Here is an 18,635-nt window from a genome sequence, read left to right as displayed (position 1 = left end):
TTTGGGAATGGGGTCCCTAACATTGTACAGCTACTGCTATACAATGTTTTTTCCCCTCTCATAAAACAGCAGCAGGACAGACGTTCTCTCGGAGATATGACTTGAGAATGTAGCAGCTGCTCCTGCTTCTCCTCCACAGGAACCTCAGGATGCAGCCTCCACCTAGTTGCTCAAAGATAAGAAGGGGGGTGGGGGGGGGGGCCACGATAGGGCTTCTCCAGACACTGGAGACGGCTAGCTTACCTGAACAAGTCTTCCTTCCACTCTGGTCCACCTCAGACTGGCCTCAGGTGCTCCAATGGGTGGTTTCTCTGGTCTCAGTCACCCGTGTCCACGCAAGTGAGAGCAAGACCCAAAATGCTCCAAAAACAAGGAGGCTGTGTTAACGCGAGTATTTAGGAAGCTACAGGCTCCTATGAAAATCTTTGAGAACACTGCTGAGAAAGTTGAAAACTGGAAACACAATCCAGCCCTTTCAGCGGGAGTCACCTCCTACGTCCACGCCTGACCACCCGTTTCTCATTGGCTGCACCAGAGGACAATCTGAGTGACAGTCCTTGCCCTCTTTCAAAAGGGTCCCTTCCCGCTCACGAACACGGACCACCGTCCTGCGGCCACGTTTCTGCTCCTCGTACCCTGGCACCTCTTGAGGAGCCAGATTCCCAGGGGAGCCCACCCATCGCAAGTGCATACACGACCAACTAAGAAGCAACAATGAACGCAAACGCCGGAGTTCAGTGAATTGTTACATCTGAAACTCAAAGCCGCGCGGCCATTTTTACGGAGCACGTGGCCTGGGCTCCCCCGAATGACCCACCTATTCCTTTTCTCTAGCCCCAGTTGTGAGAACTCATTTTCAGTTGGAAAACAGAGGCAAAAGCGGGGTTGAGGGTTACTGGTGACTAGCGCAAGTTCACCCTGCGACAAAGTGGGGTTTGAACTTACGGTTTCCACAGACCATGCAAGTCGCCACGCGGTCCCCGGCCCAGCGGCTGGAGGGAAAGGAGCGGAAACGGATTCAGCAAACTTCCGCTCCGCCGGAAACAGCGGCAGACCAATCCTGTTTTAGGGTTCCCTCTCGGGCGAAAAGCTGCGAGATCCTGAGATAACGAGTGGGGTCGCCCAGGCAGCCGGGAAGGGGTTTGCTTTAGCTCGGAGAGGATGGGGGGGGGTGCCAGGGGCCACACCCACCAGGCTGCCTGGGGTGTTGGTGGGGGGGCGAGGTGGGGCGTGGGGATGAAATGGAGGGGGTGGGGTGGGAGGTGGGCTGGGATGCGGGGGCCTTTGGTGCGTGGAAGGAGAGGATGGAGGGCCGGAACACCCCAACCCATCCCCAGCTCTCCACCCCTCTCCCTCTGCAGGATGCCATGGTCACCTCTCGGCTGCCCCGAGCGCGGGTTCTCGTCCCGCCTCCACCTCCCTCGTCTAGAAAAGATGGCGCCGCCATTAGCTAGTCCACTGTTCCCTACTTTCTGACCATTTTTGTAACCCCCTGGGCAGAGGAGAACTCAGCCAGATTCATTTAGATTGTCCTCTCTCCAAAGCGTACTCTCCTCTGACTTCCCTTCGGATTTGGTTTACCAGAGCTCCTTCAGAAACCCCAAATTCCGGCGTTTGCTCTACTCACCTCCCCCAGTCCTTGAAATGATTTCAGCGTCCGCTCCCCTAAATGCAAGGCTTCTCTGCTTCTCACCAACAAATCCCTTTGGACAAAGCCACAACTGGACCTGAAAACAAACTGCGGACAGCACGCTCCTGAAGAGGGAGCAGGTCAACAACGCCCCGGAGAGGTTGGGGAGGCACCTCGCCGGAGACTGGTGTTGGCCTCTCACAGAGCGACTCCTCTTAAACCTGGGGGTACCCTGTGGCGCCAGCAGGGGGCGCCAGGGGCCTGGGATCCTCCACGTGTGCCCGGTTTTGGCGCCTGCTTTTTGCCTGTCAATTTAGGGCGGAAAAGTCAGGCTTCTCTGTAGAGATGGCAAAACTCAGATGGGTGAGGACCCTTTCCTGGTGAGGAGAGAGGGAGGGGTTAGGACCAAAGTGGAGGCCCCAGCCCTGTCATTCAAGGTGGCCTGAGGAATTTCCCTGGGGTCTTTTGAAATGAGTTTCCTCACCCATGCCTGGGAAATACTCAGCCTCCTCAAACTGTAAGACATTTTTCTGAAAGGGGTCGTGGGCGCCGTATCCATCTCATCCAAATAACCCTGAATCTTTTTACCGTGGGCTATAGGCAGGTTGTGGTGGTTGAGAGTAACAGGCAGGGTGGTAAGGCTGGTTACTTTTTGTGGATCTACCCTGCCGTTCCTCCAGATATCCCCATGCTTATGAACTAGCAGAGTATAAAGTTGCCATCTACATAGATGAATAAATGAATGAATGAATGAATGAATACCAATGAGGTCATTGCATCGATCCCCTGTGGATCTGGGATTGTCACCTAGAACAGAGCTGATTAAAAACTCAATTTCTTCACCTTGGAACTGGAGGCTCAGCCTGCCCTTCCCTCCTGTGTTTTAGACTCATTCAGCAAATATTTGCCCTTGAGTGGCTGCTAATGCAATGCTCTGAGGTACACACAGTCTCTCCTCATAAGGTTTAGGATGAAAACAGAAAAAAAAAAACCCCACCAAAAAACAAGAAGAACATTGTCTTAAAGTGGCAAGTTGTAACTAATTCTCTGAAAAAAACAAAGGGGGTGGTACAGGAAAGTTACAAATGCAACTTTCAGGCCCACTCCTGCCTGAGGCCTGAGCAAGAAGCAGCCCTTGGGGGCGTAAGGACAGACTGCGCAAACGCTGAGAGAGTCCAGCGCTTGGCCAATTTGCGAACATAAAAGACTGGGGCGAGGCCTGGGGGGTGAGAGTGATGGGGAGGGCTGCGGATGCATCTGTGCGGCGTACACTGAAAAGCGAATCCATTCAAAGATTGCCCATCCTTATTTTCATGATCTGGTTGCTTGTCATACTCACTGACACTGATACACTAAAAAGATGAGGTCTGTAATATTTGAAAGCAAAATGCACAACACTCAATTAATTATGTAATGCAATCCCATTCATGTAAAATTAAACATCAATATAACACTCATTTATTAAATTGCTTCAAGTAATGCTTCACGGTGTCTACCACATGCCTGGGTTACGCTGGGCCTGGGCATGGAAGAGGGACTGGAAGTTACAGGGCCCCTTGCTTCTGGGATATGTGTAACTCACATCTGTGAACCTCTTAGATAAGCAGGTCCACACGTTCCGAAGATGGTCACTAAAATGTTAATGCTGGTTATTGTGAAATACTTTTCTGTATTTTTAAAATGTTTTCTATCAAAATCATTTCTCCTTAACTAGCGATGAAAACAGTGGTATTTTCACTTTGGAAATGTTAAAAAATTCAGTCAGCCTGCACTGCATTCTAATGATCACCGTGGAGACGTTAGAAACCAGCGAGGGAAGAAAGGGAGGGAGGATGCCTTTGAAGAAGCTGTTCTGTGTGTGTGTCAGCCGGCTCTGCTGAGAGAGGCTGGGGATGAGATAGGGATGAACTGAAACAGGAAAATGTTTTTTTCTAGGATCACCTAAAGTAAGCCTGAAGGGATGGAAACAAGCAACAGACTGACAGTGACCAGAGGAGAGGGGGGAGGGGGATAAGGGGGAAGAAAGGGAAGGGTCTAATCAACAAACGGGTATAAATGACCCATGGACACGGAAACAGGGTGGGGATTGACTGTGGGGGGCGGGGAGAGCAACAGGGGAAAATTGGGACAACTGTAATAGAACAACAATTTTTTAAAAGAAAGAAAGAAAGAAAAATAGAGTAAAATAAAGTAAGCCTGAAGGGGAAAGAACCTGAATTCTCAACTTAACCGTGCTTGGGATAGAAGTCACAGTGCCCGTACTAGCTGCTGCTTTCAGCCTGCAAGGTGCTGGGGGTGGCCGCCAGCCTGCCCCTCCTGAGATGCAGAAGAAGGAGCCGCTGAAGCCCTGCTGTGCCTGCCCGGACACCAAGAAGGCACACGATGTGTGCATCCTTGAGAAAGGAGAACACTGTGGACACCCAACTGAGGCCCACAGGGAGCGCATGAGAGCCCTGGGATTTAAGATATGAAATGATGGTTTGCTTTGTGAATGAATCATTCCTGAAGGATGAAGATGATTTCATAATTTGGAAAGTTCTTTAATGAACTTTGATACATAGAAAAAGTATCTGCAATTTATTTTTTTAAAAATGTAATTGCCTGGTCAAAAATTAAAAAAGAAATTACAGAGTACTGGGAAGGAAAGAGCAGGAGGTTGAGAGGTACCACCCTCGTACCATATGTCACGGAGGGTTCACACGGGAAGTCCCCCCCCTCCTCCCGCCCTGTGCCTGTGGTGGGAGGGATGGAATCCCTTAAAAAAGAACCCGGTGGGGACAAGTGTAGGAATGCATAAATGACTTCCTAAAATTCCTGTGATTGTGGAAGGAAAATGTCCTCTTAGGTTTATGGTGAGACAGATTTTCATGCGAAGCAATAGTGAGAGCCCCGGTAGCTCAGACTGTGAGCAAGACAGGATTATACCAGTGCTTATTTCTAGAACTTTTCTTTGTGAGTTCTCTCTTTGTGCAGACTCAAGCAGTAGGAACATCATCCCAGGTTCTCATAAATATTGTACCAATGGATATTTCTAGAACTTTTCTTTGTGAGTTCTCTCTTTGTGCAGTTCTCTACTTTGTATCACGTAGTCGGAACAGCCTCCCAGATTTCCAATAAAAGGAGGACTGGTAGGTCATTTTAGTGACTTAAACATCGGTTGTGGGTAGCTCCAGTTTGTGGAATATGTCAGTGTGCTACTGTGCAAAACACCCTGAGAACAGCCCCTGAGAGCATTTCCTGTGTGTGCGCCTCCGTAGGACTTGAAGGCTGGTCAGTAGCCTCCATAATGAGCCCCAGATATATCCAGGTCCCAGTTCCTGGAGCCTGTGAGTGTTACCTTATAAAGCAAAAGGGACTTTGCAGATGTGATTGAAGGATCTTGCAGTGGAGACTGTGATGGTTTATGTGTTGGCTTCACTGACCAAGGGGAGAGGGCCTGGATTAAACATTATTTCTGGAAAGGTCTGTGAGCAGGTTTTCCAGATGAGATTAACATTTGAATTGGTGGACTCAGAAAACTAGATCACCCTCCCTATGTGGGTGGGCATCATCCAGTCTACTGAGGGCCTGAACAGAACGAAAGGAAGAATTCCCTCCTTTTTTTTGCTGTCTCACTGTTGAGCTGGGACGTCGCATCTCATCTCTTATCCCTTTCCCCTCAGACTGGATCATCGGCTCCTCTGGTTTTCAGGTGTTCAGACTCAGACTAAATTATAGCAACAGTTTTCCTGGGCCTCCATCTTGCACATTGTGGGACTTCTCAGTCTCTGTAATCACATGAGCCAATTCCTCATAATCATATGTAGGAGGAGAGAGACACACAGAGAGAGAGAGGGAGAGAGAGAAATCTCCTATTGGGTCAATTCCTCTGGAGAATCCTGACTAATACAAAGTCAAGGGATATTATCCTGGACTCAGCGTGCCTTCATATAATCACGTGTCCTTAGAAGAAGAGGTGCAGGCAGATTTGGGGACAGAAAAGGAGAAGGACATGTGCCCATAGAGGAGAGATTGGAGTTCATGGATCTTCTAGCCAAGGAATGCTGGCAACCTAGCAGCTGGAGGAGAAAGGAAACAGATTCTCCCTGGAGCCTCCAGAAGGAACTAGTCCATCTGACACCGTAATGTCTGCTATTCTAAGCCCCTGGGACTTCTCAGTCCTACGGAGATTTTTCTTCTCTGTGCAGTGTTTTTTCCTTCCACACTTTGGGAAGTCAGCCTGTCTCCACTTAGGCCCGTGTTTCTCAGCCAGCCCTCCTGTTTGGTTTGGTTTTATTTAATGTTTCCTCGGCCTTGAGCCAAGAGCTGCTTCACAAGCAATTATCTTGTGTCAAGTCTGTGGTGGGACGTGCTAAATAGTCCTGAGGTGAGCATCTGGGCCACCTGGTGTGACAGGCGACACATTCCACTCTAGATGGGCTTAGAGGGAAATAGAAGGGATCAGGAGGCCTGGTACTGAGCTCAGTGGGGAAGGACAGAAAATGGGAAGGAAGCAAATGGATTTCCAGCTCCTGCTCAGTGAGTGGCCTTCTCTGGTGCTTGGGATGCACCGTTTTAGGCCACCAGGGGGCAGCCCAGGCCTGGATGTGGGGAAGGTGCCTGCTGTGGTTTATGCTGTCCCAGGTAAAGTTGGAGGAGTTGCTTCCCTCTGAGCCCCTTTTATCCCAAAACGGTTGTGCCCAATAAATCATCTTTTAAAAGAGCTAATATGTCTAAGGGCTTGGTGTCAGACTTCAGTCCCAAACCACAGCAAAGACAGAGGATGGAGCCATTCATGAGGAGCCATCCTAACTAAGGGGAATAAGAAAGGGTTGAGGGTGGAACTTACTCCCCGCTCTGCCGTTCATACCAGGGAAATGGAGCCGTTGGATCTGTCAGCCATCCTGGGACCTTGTACTCGCCTCTTTCCACACAACGCAGAAGGGAAGTCCTGAGGTTTCGCCCTCAGGAACCTCCATGGCTCCCACACCACAAAAGGGGGGTGTCTCCCTGGCCTGGCTTCATTTCTGCATACTGTCCTGGGCAGAGTCTAATCTTACTTAGAACATGTTAAAGAGTTTAATTTGATTTTTAAACATTTTTATTGATTGATGTGAGAGAGAGAGAGAAAGGGGGAGGGAGAGAGGAAGAGAGAGAGAAACGTTGATTTGTTGTTCCACGTACTGATGCATTCATTGGTTGATTCTTAGATGTGCCCTGACTGGGTATAGAACTCGCAACCTCAGCATATCAGTACTAATGCTCTAACAAACTGAGCTACCCAGCCAGGGCAAGAGTTTAATTCTTCAGAAATCTCTTCTTTCCAGGATTGCAGGAATACCTAGACTCCCAGTCAGGTCAGAGTGGAGTGAAGAGAGGCAGGTGCAGGAAGCAGATTTGCATGGAGGCCACTCCCTCCCCTAAGGCAGAGGGAGAGGATAAGAGAGGTCTTGGGGAGCCAGGCTCAGTGTTGGGTCTCAGAAGGCAACACTCTTGGGGGATCTCCACCATGGCCTGGGCTCTGCTCCTCCTCACCCTCCTCACTCAGGGCTCAGGTGAGGCCTCCAGGGTGGGGACCATGGGGACATCTGGGCTGATTTTCATCTCCTCCTCAGACTCACGTGGACCCAGCACTGAACTGAGCACTGAGTGTGTTTTCGCTCTTTTCAGGTTCCTGGGCCCAGGCTCCCCTGACTCAGCCTCCCTCAGTGTCGGGGACTCCGGGACAGTCGGTCACCATCACCTGTGCTGGAAGCAGCAGTGATGTTGGGTATGGTAATTATGTCTCCTGGTACCAACAACAACCGGGCTCTGCCCCCAAACTCCTGATTTATCGTGACAACAATCGTCCCTCGGGGATCCCTGATCGCTTCTCTGGCTCCAAATCCGGCAACACGGCCTCCCTGAGGATCTCTGGGCTCCAGGCTGAGGACGAGGCTGATTATTACTGTGCTTCATATAGGAGTGCTAACACTCTCCACAGTGGTGCCAGTTCATGGCGAAGTGAGACCAAAACCTCCTTTGAACTCACTCAAGTCCCTTTAATCGTAAACTCAGGCTTTCATTTGTTTATTCTTTGTTATTATTTAATTTTTAAATAATTGCAAACTTAAAATTTTAAAGGTAATATAAAGAAATCCTATATAACCTTTTTCCTGATTCACCACTTTTTAAGACTTTATCATATTTGATTTTCATTATATTTTCTTATTTTTCATCTCAGCATATATGTGTGTGTGTATGTTTAAGTATAGGTATACACACATACATAAATATACATAAACACACACATACATAAATATACATACATACATATACACACATACATAAATATACACACGTACATAAATATACACACATACATAAACATACTTACATAACACACACAGAACAGTCATTTTCTGAGTTATTTGAGAGTAAGCTGTATCCACCAGCACCTCATTTTAATGTCTATTTTTCTAGAATTCACATTCCACAACAGACAACATTTCAAGGTGTATAACCCTTGGTTGTCATTATATTCACAAGTAAGTGCACCCATTACACGCTGTAACTCCAGAACGTTTTCATCCCCCTGAAAGTAACACCTCATCCGTTAGCGGTCACTCCCGTCTCCCTCTTCTCTCAACCCGTCGTGATCAGTCACTCACTTTCTGTCTCTCTGGGTTTGTCTATTCTGGACACGGCACATAGATGGGGTCACACAGTACCTGGTCTTCTGTGTTTGATTTTCCCTGTTTACCAAAGCGTTTTCAAGGTTCCTTCAGGTTGAAGCATGTATCAGGACTTCATCAATTGTCATGGCCGAATAATATTGCATTATATAGATAGGCCTCATTTTATTTATTCATTAATCAATTGACGGACTCCCATTAGTTTATCTGTCTCTTCCTTCACAACCCAAGGGCAGAGTGATCCTTTTGGATCCAAGGCATGAAAAACCCGAGGTTCACATCACTTCACAAGAGGAAATAAAAATATAATACTCCGGGAAGTCCGTAGGAGGCAGCCAAGCCTTCATTTTTTTATTTTTTTTTTCAGTTTTAGAGCCTCCTCATAAGGATTTCCTGTTGAGGAGCATTTTTCCCTCTTTCCACCTGTTTTTTAGCTTGTGCTGGATGAAGCAGAGAGGGTAAGCAGGGGCCTGGGCCTCAGCTTCAACCGAGCCAGGGGGCCTTGTCCTTCTACTAGCTGTTTCTTTCTCTTTCCCAGTGCCAAATGTTCTAGGTGACTTTCCACCACCTCCAAAAGGCTAAAAGGACAAGTTTTTCACCTTCTACTTGAGGTTTGTCATAAAAAAACTTCCTCCCTGTCTGCATTTGTTCTGAGCTCTTCTCTATGGAGCTAAGGAGAGGAAAAAAATTCAAGTACCTTTCAGTTTACTTTTCTAAATTCCTTCTGTTACTATATGCGTCGTTCCCAAAGAAGAGTGTGCGATGAATACTCACAACTTAAGAACGAGTAATAAACAGGAACCACATCTACCCCTGGCTAGATCTACCCGCCCAAAGCATATCCATCTGTCCCATTCCCCACAGAGCCACTGTGCCGGCTTTGGTGTTAATCCCCCTATTGTTGTTATTTTCATTCCTCCCCTGTACCTTCCTCACTCTGCACCCACAAACGACATAGTTTTGAAACCACTCAGCACCTGACTTCCTTCTCATAAGAATGGGATCTTCCTAAAATGGTTTCTTGGTTCCACAAGGAAGAGATATTTGGCGAGCCTCTCTCCATTTCCTCTGGAGTTCTCACTGATGTCTAATTTCCTTGGCTGTCTAAATAAATTTTTAGCTGGACTTCACATTATAATGATCACTAAGTGCACAAGCATTAAATATCTGTGCAAGACTTCGTTGGACTTCTGATGGACACCGGGTTTAAGTTCAAGAAGACCTGGTAGATGACCATCTTCACTCTCTTGGTTTTGGAACCAGAAGTCTGGTCCTTTGGCACTGGAGGGCCCTGGTGGGCCCTCATTCCTGTGTCAGCCAGAGTGTTGGTCACTCTGTCTACTAACTTGCTCTTTCTCATAATGTTTACACACTTCGATTTTTTCACAACTTTTTCATTATACTCTTTAGTTCCCAGAAAATGAGAAGTACCTTCATGCTTTAATCATTTATGGCAGAAAGAGTGATTTAGATTAACCCTGGAGCCGCTCACTGGTCAGAGCACCAACGGGAAGGGGCATCTTCTCTTGAAGACAGAGATTAGAGCCCTGAGTCACAGCCCAGCCTCGGTGCAATTCAGGACAGAGGATACAGCGCCTGTAGGGTGTGTCTTTGTGGAGGCAGCAAATAGGAGGTGGGGGAGCTAAGTTCTGGTCTTTATCCAGAGCAATCCAACACCTGCCCCCAAATGTGTAACATGACCAGTTTTTTAGATGAATGTCCTACATGTGAGCAGGAGGGCAGGCCACCTCGAATGCCCCTCCTGTCTGTCTGGCTCTGAAGTGGTGCAACAATTCCCTTCTCAGGTGGGAGTCAGGTGTTTTGTAACTTGTGCCGTATGTAGAAAACCAGTAGCTAGATGTTGAGGAAACAGGATTACTCCCCATATGACATTTCTGGAAATACCATTGCTCTGTGTATCTGTTTTCCTGATACAGGAGACAGTTTGCAGAAATGGCGACCTACATTTTCTCAAGTAATACAATTTCTCTCTCTCTCTTTTAATTATTTAATTAAAAATTTTTGGTAAGTTTTTTTTTTCTAATTTTGTAAAAATGTGCCAGATCATTTTCAGTAGAAGAGGTGTAAGGGTTTCAGTGTCCTCATTGTAAGATCATCCCCCGGGGGGGCATCATCCGTGTGACCAGATGATCGATAATCAGATTCCCACTCAACTGCCTGCAGATTCCAGGGTTAGTGGTCACACGTTTTCCACAGCATTTCCCCACGTATTTTATTCTTCTTAAGAAATTGTGTTTGTGCAGAGAAACATCAGTTTTAATTTGTACGGAGAGATAAGTGAATTGAAGTTGATTTTGCATATGTTTAATTTATGTGCATTGATTTAATTAATAATGATTTTTTTGTACTGGTCCTTCTGCCTCCCGAATGACAGCATTTTGTTTCTTTTAACTGTTTCACGCCTTAATGTGTGGGCACATGTATCCAGGATATTTCAGATGAAATTGAGTACACCCGTAGCGTGGAATGAGGATGCTCAATTCACAGTAATAGAACATGGAACAGAGGCCAAGGTGGATCCTCATAAAGGTCAGACATTTGCCTCTTGCAGAAAATGCCTAGACACCTGTCGTGTTCCCAGGGGGCCGCGCCATGGTGATTCTAAGAGGCAAAGTTCAGACTTCTAGTCTCTGATCCAGGCATACGTGCCCTGCCTAATGGATTTCTGAGCAGGTCATTGACTTACTATCTCTCTCAAATTATACACATTATTGTCTAAACTAGTGTAAAAAGTAATGCAGCACCTAAATGTTGAAAACAAACAATAGTGACAAAGCTAAAAGTATCACTTCCCCTGAACATCCTTCTCCTTCTCCCTCCATCCCAGAGGCCAAAGTTCAGCTTCTCCCACCCTTAGCTATAAAGTCTCTTCCCTTGTTCAGTTGGAAATGTCTGTCACAAGATATTAACAGTGACAGCAAAATAGTTTTCTCTGAACATTCCCACACCATAGAACACCTTGTCCATTTCCTGAGGGGACATTTTTATTCTGGAAGGATCAGCTAGCTGTAATTGCAGCCACATCACCAAACCAGTGTAACTCTAGACACCCATTCGGCTAAGCCCCTCTCTGCCGATGAGCAGACTTTGCCTCAGGAAGGCGCACAGCTGTGATGTGGTTAGCCGGTGTGCACTCAGTGGGCAAGACGAGGAACATCAGCTGTTGCAGGTGACAGACAGATTAACGAGAGGTCCCAGAGCTTGTGCCCTTAGAACAATCCTGACCCAAGTCCCCTTCTTCTCGATCCTTTCATCTCGGAGTTCGTGTCCTGCTTTCTATTATGTTATTCTGAATCGTATTGAGCTCCCTCTCCTTCAAGCAATACTTTCCTGTTAACATTTTGAGGAGCCAGTTGGTCCCTCTCAATCCATTTTTCTTATGCAACCTGCCTGCTGCGGTTGATTTTGTTATCTGTCCAATATATTGACAGTAGGTGTAGGAGCAGAGCAGGGATTTCCAGCTCCCACTCAGTTGCCTCCCCTGGTACATGTCACGCAGTCTATGGCTACCAGAGGGCGGTGAGGGTCTGGACTTGGGGAAGGTCTTTGCTCTGGTTTAGCCCGACCTGTATGAAGTCCTAGGAGCCATGTCCCCCTGAGCATCTCTAAAGGGACATGGGGGTAGGGTCCCAAATCTGTTACACCCCAGTAAGTTCTTTATACAGGGTTCATTACGTGCACTCCAGGGCTCAGACTCAGGACACAGCCAATGCACAGGCAGGGGACAGAGCCGTGCAGGAGAAGCCATCCTAGGAGAAGGCCCAGGGCGGTGTGAAGGAAAATGAAAAGTACCCAGCTTTGCCTGTTGTCCCTGGAAACAGCACAAATCTCTCCCCTCCTGCCTCACACCCTGTCCTCACCTTCATCCCTCAGAGCAAGAAGCCGAAGCCCTTAGATTCCTCAGTGGGGAACCACAGTGACCCTCACAGTAGGAAAGAAAGGGACACCCAAGATTGTCTTCCTTTCCTCGGCTCTGCCACGGGCTCAGCTTATCCCAGCTCAGAAAGTGCAGGTCGAAGGCTTTTAACCCCTCAATTGAGCTCTCTGTCCAGTGTGCAGAACATCTGGAATCAACGGGCTAGGTCTGAGGGGCCTAGGGAGAGGCAGGTGCAGGAAGCAGATTTGCATGGAGGCCCCTCCCTCCTCCGAGGCAGGGGGAAGGGATAAGGGAGGCCACCAAGCTTGGGGGGCTCAGAAGGCAGTGTTCTTGGGGCATCTCTGCAATGGCCTGGGCTCTGCTCCTCCTCCACCTCCTCACTCAGGGCTCAGGTGAGGCCTCCCAGGAAGGGACCACAGGGACATCTGGGCTGATCCTTTCTCTCCTCTTTTAGTCTCACCTGGGCCCCAGCACTGAACTTACCAGAGTACGTTTTTGCTCTTTTCAGGTCCCTGGGCCCAGGCTGCCCTAACTCAGCCTACCTCAGTGTCCGGGGCTCTGGGACAGTCAGCCACCATCTCCTGTGCTGGAAGCAGTAGTGACATTGGGCGTTATAATTATGTCTCCTGGTATCAACAGCGCCCGGGCACAGCCCCCAGACTTCTGATTTATTATGTAAATACTCGGCCCTCGGGAATCCCTGATCGCTTCTCTGGCTCCAAGTCCAGCAACATGGCCTTACTGACCATCTCTGGGCTCCAGTCCGAGGACGAGGCTGATTATCACTGTTTTTCATATGTGGGCAGTGGCACTTACCACAGTGATGCAGGTTCATGGGGAAGTGAGACCAAAATCTGCCCTCTGCTTACTGGCTGTCTCCTTGTTCTGACGCTTCCTCACCCTCAGCCCCATGCTTCAGGCAGCATGGCCTGGAATTCCCTTTGTTCTCATCTCCTCTCCTACCATGGAGTTCAAACAAAAACACTCTGTAGTTTTCAGGGTATCATGTCAGCTTCCTCTTGTCCTGTGTGCCCCCAGAGGCAAATCTCTCTCTTCATTGTTAGAGGCAGAGTGAGAAGCACCTGCCTGCCTGGCACACCTTCTGCTGTTTTCAGGGAAATCTGGCTTTAAATTTCTCCACGGACGCAGCTACTTACTGCCCTGGATTCAGTTCTCCAGGGATGTAACAGTGATTGAAATAAACCTATTATACTAATCAGGTGGTAACTATAGAATAGGCTGTACTGACAAACTCATAGAAGATTCGTGTATTAACAGTTTCCTTGTAAGTATTTTATACACATAAGCAGTTGCAGCTTCTGCTTAACCGAGGAATGACCCTGGAAACGAGAAATTGGATGAGTGTCGGGGACGCATATCAGAACCAGCAGAGACGCTGCCCTGCATGCCCCGTTCCCAGCTATCGGCAGGGAAACCTCAGACGGGGCCTTGACACTACATGACGATGCACGCAGGAGGTAACGTTGAACCCACCCAAGAGAAACTGCACACATGTCACCAGGAATTCCTCAGTTCCCCTTTCCCCACGGTTCCCAAAAACTAGCCAGGACATCGATGAGCTTTGAAACGAGAGCCCCTCATATTCCGGGTTGCTGGCACCTGAATAAAACCACTTTCCTTTACATCGGCACCCATCTCAAATATTGGCTTTCGAAGCCGAGGGCGGCTGGACCTGCATTCAGTTACAAAATGACTGTCATATTCAACTCGGCTTTCACCATGCTCTAGGCACGCTAGTTCCCCGTGTGGGTCATCGTTCTGCACGTCTATTCCCAAAGCAACAGCACCTGAGAGAGTATCTGAAGACATTGCCGAGAGAAGGAGGACAAACGGAATGTACTTTTCTTTTCATTGTCCCTCATCTTTGACCAATAATACCCTTGGGGGCTGAGCTTGGCCAATTGGACTGGCAGACTCTGTGGTCTGTAAGAGTCTCCCTGCCCCTCGCTCCTGCCCCACCCCTGCCCACCGCCCAGACCCCTGAACCGCTGTCCTGGACACTGCCCCGCACATGGACTGTCTCCTCGTTAGAACAGACTCTTTTTAAAATGAGTTCTTTGTTCCGCAAGGGAAGAAACAGCAGGTTGTCCTCGGTTCTCCCGGGACCTTCGTGTGTGTCCGGCTTCCGTGCGGAACCCACCAGGTTTCTACCTGACTCCCACTTCTGATGAACCCCTAAGTACACCGACACCTAAATATCTATGCAGGATTCTGTTGAACTCCTTTGACACCAGGCTTAAATTCTGGAATGCCTGATAGGATGACCATGTCTTCCAAGTTCTAGAACTTTCCCAGTTTTAGCACTCTACAGTGTCAATCTAGGCACTGGGCTCATTCTTGGGCAAACTAGGATGGATGTTCACCTTCCCTAATAACTTTCTCCTAATGTTCTTCTTCAGTTATGTTCCAATCTTGTCCCAGTCACCTATTTATACTGCCCCCCGCCCCCAGTAAATGACCAGTACCTCAGTCATGTCCTCTGAAATGGGGTGCACGTATGGAGACCTAAGCAGCTGAGCCACCAGACAGTGGGCAAGGGCCTCTGTTCACGGAGTCTGACATCTCGACTTCTGGTCCCTGGTCTGTGTAAGGCGGGTCAGAGGCGGCACCTGCCCACAGGGCGTGTGTGTCTTCGAAGGAAGCCTATACGAGGTGGCAGGGCCATTAGGGTTTTCACCTGTGACCCAACAGAGCTCCGTGGGTGCAGTAGGATTCCTGGGCATCTTTACAAAGTGAAGACAACCTGTAGAACGGGAGGAAATGTTTGCAAACCATGTATCCCACATGGGGTTAATATCCAAAATATGTCAGAAAAAAAGACGTTTCTTATGTGTTTATGACCAGAGGTAGGCTTGTGCTTGGAGCCAGGCTCTCAGGAAAGGGAGGCCCCCACCCTCCCACGCAAACTGTAAATCAGGGACACTGTCTTCCCTGATGTTTGCATTTCAAAGGTCTGTGACTCAGGTCCTAGAGAAAGGCATCCCTGGGTTGTTAACCCACATAGGGGCTTCTTTAGTTGTTTCAACGATTTACATACAATTTTAAGAGGAGGGGAAAGAATTTGCAGCACAAGTTTTCTGAAGTAAATGCCAAAAAACAGGAGAGGGTGGCCTCCTTTCCTCTTTGACTAGGGAACACTCCCCCCACCCCCACTAAGATTTTTATTTACTATTATACCATCAAATCATATTTAGAAAAGAATTCATTTTCGGGGAGTTAACATAGTAGGAGGCCAGGCATCATTGTCGTCTCATCTTTGAGTCTCCAGAGGATTCCATACTGAGGGGCATCTTCCCTCCTTCTCACCTGTTGTCTGGACGTGCCGCAGAGGACAGGGAGGGAGGAGGGGCCTCCGATTCATCAGAACAGCGTGAGGTGGGGCTTCGCCCTTGCCCTCGGCTCTTTCTCTTTCTTTTCCAGTGACTTTGTTCAAAGATTCCTGGTAAATTTGTTTCCGTGTACTCCAAAAAGCCCACAAGGGCGGTTCTTTCCCCTTTCCTTGTGTTTGCTCATGGGAACTTTCTCTACTTCTGCATTTATTCTGCCTCTCTGTTCTAGGTAGGAGAAAGGAGAAGCATTCAGGTGTGTTTTCTTTTATTTTTCTAAATTTCTTTTATTGTGAGCATATTGTACCTAAAGAAGAGTACATGAAGTGATGATATACAATTTAGAAAGAATAACAGATGGAAGCTACATCTACCCCCTCTGCCTCTACTCGCTCAGAACATGCATCTGTCCGACCCACAGTTACTAGTGTCTTGTGTTTGCTGTTAACCCCTTCTTTGCTCTTCTCCACGTTCTTTCCACCAATTATCATCCTCAAGCAATTTGTAAGTTCGAAGCAGTGAGTAGAAAGCAACGCATCAGCTGATTGGAAAAAAGGACAATGTGTCTATCAGATGGGGCCCTGGGAGAGAGTCACCTTGACAGAGGCTCAGGGTCAATGTTGGGGAAGCTTCCCTGGGAGTCTACTGGATCCCTTTCTGAAGATGACAGTTAGGGCCGAGGGGGAGGAATTGGGCACATGGCCTTCCTGAATAATGGGCAGGCACTGGGTCTCCAGCAGGAATATTGTCAGACGTTTTGTGCTGCCTAACTCAGCACGTTTTCCCAGCACAGTCTGTGATCACTTCTCTGGGAGGGGGAGAGCGAGGATTATTCTTCGCTGATCAGAACATCAGTGCACGGCTCGTGTTGAGATGAACCTGGTTCACACCAGAAAGTGCAAGTAAGATTCCAGGCCCAACACACGAACACTTCAAGACAGTCCCGTTGCCGTCAACACTGTAGCTTCCTCAGAGGTGAGCTTTGGAGTTTCTTTAGGAAGAGCCTGGAACAAGATGACCTCCAGAGGCAGGCCGTCAAAGGGTTCAACATCTGTAAAGCGCAAGGCTTCTCATTACGATACCCACAACGCCAACGCTACTTGGGCTCCTCTCAGCCTGCATTATGCCCTTGGTCCTTTGCCGAGACAGAACTGGTCAGGGGCCGGGCCAGTGGGGTGCGGTCTGTTAGCCTTAGTGCTAGCGGAGCTGTGGAGGGGTCTGGAGATCTTTCTGCTTATGTGACAACATCCGCTCCCATCACTTCCACATTCACAACCCAAGGAGGATTCTCAGGGAGTAAAATCTCTTGGTTAATATTTTCTTAATGAATGAATGAATAGTTACAGAAGCCAAACAAGGGTCTTGAAAAAGGTCCCTAGAGCAAAGAATTGGGTAAATGTGCCTTGTGGTGGTTTTTCTTTTATTTTCCTTTTCTTTCTTTTTCTTTCCTTCCTTCCTTCTTTCTTCCTTTCTCTTTCTTTCTTCCTTCCTTCCTTTCTTTCTTTCTTTCTTTCTTTCTTTCTTTCTTTCTTTCTTTCTTTCTTTCTTTCTTTCTCTCTCTCTCTCTCTCTCTCTCTCTCTCTCTCTCTCTCTCTCTCTTTCTTTCTTTCTTCTTTATGTTTCTTGTGCTTGGGGTTTGTCGAGTTTCTGGACTGTAGTTTTCTTTCTATTCCTCTGTGTCTCTCTTTAGCATCTTCAATTTTATCTGTATTATGCACTTGAAGTACCACTTCAAGTTCAAGTTTACAGACACCTTTTGATGGTATTTCTTTATTTTTTCCTACATTTTACATTGTACAATTTCCTTTGCTATGACTTTGAGGTCACTAGTCTTTTGTTTCCATACTACATACAGTGTAGTATGTAGTTCCATACGGTGTAGTTCCTTTGGTTTGTTTACTTTTTGTGTCTCATTATATCTTCTACTTCTGGGCCGAGATGTTCTATATCTCCACTCATTTCAAGAAGGTTTCCCCTTATTTCTTTCATCAGCTTTTAAATAGTTGTTTTAAAGTGTTTGGGAAAAAAATTCTAGCATACCTGTCATATGGGGTTAGCATGTGGTAAATGTCTTTTCTAGTCAATTGAGATTTTTTTCTTCATGGTCCGTGTGTAATTTTGAATTCTATCCTCGATATATCCAACGTTACTTTATGTTATGAAACAATATGTCTTGTTTAAATCGTTGATTTTTTTAGCAGGCTTCTTGCGTTGTTGGGTTTGGGCTGCCTATTCCAAATAGCATGTACCCGCTTTTCTAAAAGCTTCCCCGCTCATTTAAACTTTAGTTTTACTCTCCTTCATCACTTGGACACCACAGCCAACTGAGAATTCAACCGATATCCCAGGTCTGTGTGCCTGCAGCCCTGGGATTGGGCGTTGATGAGCCTACGTCAGGTAACACGTGGGCGTCAAATTCCTGACTTGTTTTTTCTCTGTAGTCCTGTTACCCATATCCCTGTTTTCTCACGTGTTTGAATTCTTTCAACAGTTTTGGTGGTGTTTCGTGGAGGAATGGAGGGAGGCATGTGTTCACTCACTTTTGATCCAGCGTCTTAAACTGCTACTGCCCGGGTGTATATTCCCTATTCTCCATGTTCCCACAGGCTCCTGGGATGCGTCCGGGGAGCAGCTCTTGCTCCGGTAGAAGTAGGTCACTGGAGATGCCAAAACGGTGATACCGTGATACGGCACTCACATCGGGCAGAGGCAGAAGTGGCCTTAACACTTCAGGTTGTGTTATGAGTGGGGAGGAGGGGAGAGGGAGGGAGGGGGGAAGGGAGAGAGAGAGAAGTGTTTTCATAGACTTCTCAGGAAATAAACTTCTGTTGTTGACATTTAACCAACAACTGAATAGTTACTGAAGCGTAAAGAGGGCTCTAGAAGGGTTTCTACAAAAACAAGGAGTGGACTGGATGGCCCCTGCTTTGTTCTTTTTTCATGGTCCTTGTGCTTGGGCTTGGTTGAGCTTTTTGAATCTATGGGTTCAGGATTTTTTAAAAAAAACTTTGAATGTTTTTGGCCATTACATGTTCTTTTGCTATTTCTTCAACTTTGGAAACTCCATTTACATGTTTACTAATTCTCTTGTTATCTTGTATCTCACT

The 18,635-nt window shown here is 47.4% G+C and overlaps 3 gene segments (V, D, J or C); all 3 read left to right on the top strand.

Annotated features, from left to right (window-relative positions):
* The window catches only part of LOC128781375 (immunoglobulin lambda variable 5-39-like), a 591,472-nt gene that overhangs the window by 299,198 nt on the left and 273,639 nt on the right, over nt 1-18,635 (top strand).
* Nucleotides 1-18,635, top strand: part of LOC112310504 (immunoglobulin lambda variable 5-45-like) — a 715,836-nt gene that overhangs the window by 427,509 nt on the left and 269,692 nt on the right.
* The window catches only part of LOC139441033 (probable non-functional immunoglobulin lambda variable 11-55), a 511,832-nt gene that overhangs the window by 238,285 nt on the left and 254,912 nt on the right, over nt 1-18,635 (top strand).

The sequence above is a fragment of the Desmodus rotundus genome, chromosome 7 (assembly GCF_022682495.2).
Source record: "Desmodus rotundus isolate HL8 chromosome 7, HLdesRot8A.1, whole genome shotgun sequence".
In the NCBI taxonomy this organism is placed as follows: domain Eukaryota; kingdom Metazoa; phylum Chordata; class Mammalia; order Chiroptera; family Phyllostomidae; genus Desmodus; species Desmodus rotundus.
The sequence above is the reverse complement of the archived record's forward strand: the minus strand, read 5'-3'. Positions and strand labels throughout refer to the sequence as shown.